The sequence below is a fragment of the Muntiacus reevesi genome, chromosome 13, assembly GCF_963930625.1.
Source record: "Muntiacus reevesi chromosome 13, mMunRee1.1, whole genome shotgun sequence".
Lineage (NCBI taxonomy): Eukaryota > Metazoa > Chordata > Mammalia > Artiodactyla > Cervidae > Muntiacus > Muntiacus reevesi.
In genome coordinates, this window is record NC_089261.1 from 10,573,531 (window position 1) to 10,579,733 (window position 6,203).

Consider the following 6,203-nt stretch of genomic DNA (forward strand, 5'->3'; position numbering starts at 1 on the left):
GGATGCACCCAGTCCGTGACAAGGTCATGGGACGAGAGAGGAACCTGCAAGGCAGCTCTTCCTCACATGGGGCTGCCCCGGGGGCCCAATATGTCCCCTCCGGAGCCGCCGGGACGAGAAAGGAACCTGCAAGGCAGCTCTTCCCCTCGAGGTTGTCCCAGGTGCCCAGTATGTCCCTTTCTTCCTTCTGTCTTACTGTTGTTGGGTTTTCTATTAATTTTTGGAAATGATAATATATAGTTTAATAAGGCCTTGCTGGAAAAGTCCAAGCCTTTTTGGAAATGCTCAAGAGTGCTCTGGCTCAGGACACGACCATAAACATCAAGTCATAAAAGAAAAGGCCACAGGTATAGTTTGGCTGCTTGCTTAAAAGATTATAATGTTCTAGAATTGAAAAGAGTAGAGGTGTTTAGATTTAGAAGTAGATATACTGCTTTAGGTTACTTGCTCCTTGGTTGAAAGGGTTTTCACTATTGCTATTTCCTGGCTGCTATTTGTTCATTGTTTCCCTTTCTTTAAACAACATGGGATATTATGGGTATTTTTGTAAAATTAGAAAATGGGGTATACATGATTTTAATAGAAGATTTATATTAACCAGCTTTACTGCCATTATCTTACTATTAATAGAGGTATTTTGCTGCTTTAGAGGTGTTTTTGCTGTTTAATAGTTAATTGTTGTAAATTGAGATTTTGTGGTTTCAGGTAAAGAAAAATATCAGGTTTTTCTCATGGTACTATTTTCAGAAATGTCAAACATGTTACTGTGACCCTTCCCATGTATTGTTTTATTGTCCAAAGAATTTACATTATACCTGAGATTTGTGGAACATTGTTTTTGTTAGAGTGAGAATGTTAGGCCATGGGGCAAGAAGACTATGTACAGGATATTTAAGTATAAACCCTGTCATCGGAAACATTCTAGATGAATGCTTAGGGAAAAAACATGGGGGAAAAAAATATTGACGGAAGCATAAACCAATATCTGATGTAACATGTGGTGATTTAAGGGGGAGGTAACATTCATTCTATAAAAACTGAGCTATCCTAAAAATGTTTTTAAAAAAGCTACCTCTTCTACGCAATGTCTGTGTGTGTGTGTCTGTCTGTCTTCTTCCTCGCCGACGCCACTCATCCCTTGGGTACTCCTGGTCCTGCCGGGGCTGGACCTCAGCACCTACCCATGACAAGGTCACGAGGAGAAAACCTGACAGGCAAGGCAGATCAGGTTTTCAGGGATTCTGAAAAGCTGCCCCCGGCGTTCACCTTAAAGATGATATCTGTCTTTCTGATGCTTGCTTCAATAGGCTACTCCCTAATTTCTGTGACACAGGCAGAAGACCTTCCCTGATCTCTTCCCAAATAAGAATCAATTTAGAACTTTAATCAATAAATTTCCCGGGTGGTGGTATTTTATGAGATTATCCAGGGTGAAAGGAGTGTTTTAATTTAAACTCCTTTGCTGGTATTTTAGTTTGTTTGGCAAATGCGTCTGTGCCTTTGGTACTAATATGCATGATTGCTTATAATACCCTAATCATAAAACAGCATAAGAACCTGATCATATAAAGGCCCTAATAGACATAGAGCCCTTCGGGGGGTGAGGAAGCCCTATTAGAAAACACAAGAAAAATTATTCTAAAAGTAGCTATTGGGTTAACATTTGCTTGCTGTGTTTTTGCTCTTAATGTGCTAAGGTTGTGTTATAGAAACCACTGTTAATATAGTTATAGACCTAGAAAAATAAGAGTTTAACCCTGGTGTGGTAACAATGAGATGGTTGTTAATTGTCAGCCAGGAGTGCTAGGTAGAAGCTGCCTCACCAAAGTCGCAGAGTCAGTCTGGGGTAAACTTCTTAGATAAACGCAACTGACAACCTCTGCAGAAGGATTAATTTTTGTGTTAACAAGGTTATACTTCTACTCTGTACTGTTGCCCTATAAGACTGCTACCTTTCAGTTAAGGTCACCATAGAAACTGAAAATAGGTTTACATTCACCTGACTTGCATAAGATGTTAATAGGCCCCAAGGCCAGAAGATAATGTACAAGACCCTCATAAACAAAGAAGTACGCACAAAACACCCTGATTTCGTGAAGAACAAGCTGATGTAATGTTAAACTATCTTCCCCTTAGAAATGTACTAACTTACATTTAAAAGTTAGTATAAAAGTTACGGTAAAAAATAAAGCATTGCCAGACCCTGCCAGACTCTGCTGCACCCCCCCGTCTGGTCATTCACTCTCTCTCTTTCTCTCCCTCGCAGACTTGGCCCTATCAAGGCTGGTCTCACATGTCTTCTCTCGCCGACGCCATCCATCCCGAGGGTACCCCCTGGATCCTGTCAAGCTGGACCCCGGCAAAGGCTGTATATTGTCACCCTGTTTATTTAACTTCTATGCAGAGTATATCATGAGAAATGCTGGGCTGGATAAATTTCAAGCTGGAAACAAGATTGCTGGGAGAAATATCGATAATATCAGATACACAGTCTGCAAGGTTAACCAGCCTGATCTTTATCTACTTAAAAAAAAAATACCTGTAATATACAGTGCAACTATATGTAACCTTGTTCTGTATTTTCCAAGTCTCCTGTAAATGTGTTATGCTTTCATAATTCAAAAAGAAAATAAAAATTAACCTGCCTGCACACTTCAAAAATGCCAATGTCACATAAAACAAATTCAGTCTGAGAAACCATCCTAGAATGAGAGGCACACAGCGACATGATGTTTGCAACCCACCTGGGTAGTTCAGGTTCAAGGAGACCTCAGGTGGAGTTCAACATTCAGTTCTGAGCTGGAGAAGCTTCAACTAACGAAGGCCTGCTCCCTGCTCAAAACGGAGCGTTCATGGTTGACTCTCCCCACAAACTGGAATCAAGATTGCTGGGAAAAATATCAATAACCTCAGATATGCAGATGACACCACCATTATGGCAGAAAGAGAAGAAGAACTAAAGAGTCTCTTGATGAAAGTGAAAGAGGAGAGTGAAAAAGTTGGCTTAAAGCTCAACATTCAGAAAACTAAGATCATGGCATCTGGTCCCATCACTTCATGGCAAATAGATGGGGAAACAATGGAAATAGTGACAGCCTTTATTTTTTCCAAAATCACTGCAGATGGTGACTGCGGCCATGACATTAAAAGACATTTACTCCTTGGAAGAAAAGTTATGACTAACCTAGACAGCACATTAAAAAGCAGAGACCAACAAAGGTCCGTCTAGTCAAAGCCATGGTTTTTCCAGTGGTCATGTATGGATGTGAGAGTTGGACTATAAAGAAAGCTGAGCGCAGAAGAATTGATGCTTTTGAACTGTGGTGTTGGAGAAGACTCTTGAGAGTCCCTTGGACTGCAAGGAGATCCAACCAGTCCGTCCTAAAGGAGATCAGTCCTGAGTATTCATTGGAAGGACTGACGGTGAAGCTGAAACTCCAATACTTTGGCCACCTGATGCGAAGAGCTGACTCCTTGGAAAAGACCCTGATGCTAGGAAAGATTGAAGGCGGGAGGAGAATTGGAGGACAGAGGATGAGATGGTTGGAAGGCATCACCAATGTGATGGACATGAGTTTGAGTAAATTCTGGGAGTTGGTGATGGACAGGGAAGCCTGGCATGCTGCAGTCCATGGGGTTGCAAAGAGTCGGACATGACTGAGCGAATGAACTAACTTCCACCCCCCCCAACTGGAAAGGGAGACCCGAGACCTATGAGAGCTTTTGGAAACCCAGGAGTGCATATACTGGACCTTGGCTCAGAGACCCTGGCTCTTCATGGGCAAAACGGAGGGTGGTATGGCTTTATCTGGCCCTGTTGCTGAGGTGCTTCCCAGCCCCATCTGAGAAGAACACGGTCAGCTAGGGTGGCCACTGGGTAAATCAGCACACTTCCCAGGTGGGGCTGACTCCGCTGGCCCAGCCCTGTGCCCGCAGGCGCTCTGTGGCCCTGGCTGCCTGGCCCTTCAAGGCCTGGAGCCTTTTCAGCAGGTAGGCCGGGCTGGCTTGATGCCAGGCCAGGAGGGGCCGGAGTCCAGAGCAGGAGAAGTGGGTTCTCAGCCTGGCATCCCGCCTGGGACCCGGGATCAGAAGAGGAGGCTCAGGTTGGGCCTCCTCTGGTCCCCTGTGAACCTCAAAGCCCCGTCGCCCTCCACCACTGCCTGGAGGAAAGGCCCAGAGACCGCCTCAACCTCGCGCCTGTCCCCACACCCTCACCAGGGCCAGGAGCCAGGACTGCCTCGTTGGAGGCGGGGTGGTGCCATCTGGTCGCCTGTGGTGCCCCAGTTGGCAGGGTCACTGAGTTGGGAAAAGACCGTCCTTCCCCTGCCTGCCAGGTGGGATGGCTCAACCGTGGCTGCTCTGGGGCAAGAGCCCTGAATCCCAGGCTGCTCCCCGCACCTTCAGCTTGCACCCCAGCCCAGGGCCCCGCAGAAGGGTGCGCTGACCGCTTACCTGGAGTAGGAGGAGGCGCAGCTCCGCAGATGCCGAGACGGCAGCGAAGCGGTCCGTGCGCTCTGCCCGGCGGCCGCGTCCGTGCGCCAGGGCGTCTCGGGATCCGGGATCCCGCACCTGTTACCACTCACGCCCCGCCCGCCTGCGCGGTGGGGGAAACACGCCGCCGCCGCTGCACCTCCCGGCCCCGCAAGGCCGGGCTCCTCCATCCCGCGTACCTGGACCAGGTGCTCCGCCCCGCCCCCAAGGAACGTGTGCCCAGAGAGCCGCTCTCTCCCGCAGGAGCCTCGGCTCCGGCGCTGCCCGAGGGTTAAAAGCAAGGCCGGCCCTGGGCGCCCGGGGGAGGGCGGGCTGGAGCCCCGCGTGGTTGGGCACCCACTGGATGGCGGCTCCAAATGGATCATGTCTCCGTCCCCTCTTCCCTCCAGAGACCTCAAGCCTATGTCTCAGCCCTTCCCGCTCGGCGGCGGCGGGCTGTCCCCACCTCCTCTGAAGTTCTCTTTGCAGGCTTTTCTCACCCCCAACCCAACCCCCTTTTCCCTCGTCTTCTCCAGCAGCTCCACTGTCTTCTCTGCCTTGGGCCACAGCGGTGATCGTCGCGTGCTCCCCCCCACCCCGCAGAGGCTCTTCCGTTCCAACGCCAGCCCCGCAGCACCGGGACTGAAAATCCAACCCTCCTAAAACCCGATTCCTTGCTGAGTCTATGATTAATCTCTCTCTCCAAAACGTTATGCTTCCCTAGTGGCTCAGACAGTAATGAAGCTGCCAGCAATGCAGGAGTCCCTGGTTCGATTCCTGGGTCGGGAAGATCTCCTGGAGAAGGGAACTGGCAACCCACTTCAGTATTCTTGCCTGGAGAATCCCATGGACAGAGGCACCTGGCAGGCTACAGCCCATGGGGTCGCCAAGGGTGGGACAGGACCGAGAGAGTAACACTTTCACTTTCCAAAACTCTACCCCCTTCCTGGCCCCCCATGACCTCAGTGCTCTGCTAACTGAATCTTAACCAGTCCAAGGCAGATGGCTACAACTGCTGTCCATATCATCGCTATTGTGCTCAAGTTACTATTAAAGATCCTATCATCATCTTACAAACTCAGGTTGCTTCTCCAGGGCAAGAGGAGCTCACGGACCCCCAGCCAGAGACCACTGGGCCAGAGAATTGTAAATCAGAGACACCCCCAACTCCCAAAACTGCTATTAAGAAAAATCACAGAAACCATTAATGCCGGCCTCTTTGCTCTTCCCCTTAAAAACCCCCACCTCAAGGACCATGCAGGAGGCAGTGACTTCGGGGTTTGCCTCCCACTCCTTCACTTGGCACTTGCAGTAAACCCTGTATGTCCTTTCACCACAGTGTCAGGAGACTGGTTTTGCTGCATGTCAGCTGAGTGTACCTGAGTTTGCCTTGGCGCCGGGAGCCTCTCACTACAGGTTCAGTGCAGCTCTCGGTGAAGACAGTAAGCAAAAGGCATGCTATGAAAGTCTCCATTTGTTTCTCTTTGCTCCTTCTGCTCTCCGCTACCCCCAGCCCCTCTGGCATCCTCTCTCCTCCAGCCCCGAGGCTAGGTCCACCAGGTACTGCCCTGCCTGCCCGCCCGGCAGTGGCCCTGACCTGGCTGGCCCTCCCTGCCCAGCAGCTAGTCTTCCAGACACCTGCGGCCACGGGACTCAGCTCCTTATTCTCCTGCCTCCTGCAGGAGCTCTCCCAGGCTGGAGATGGACCCTGCTGCCGCAGCAGCCAGCTCCTC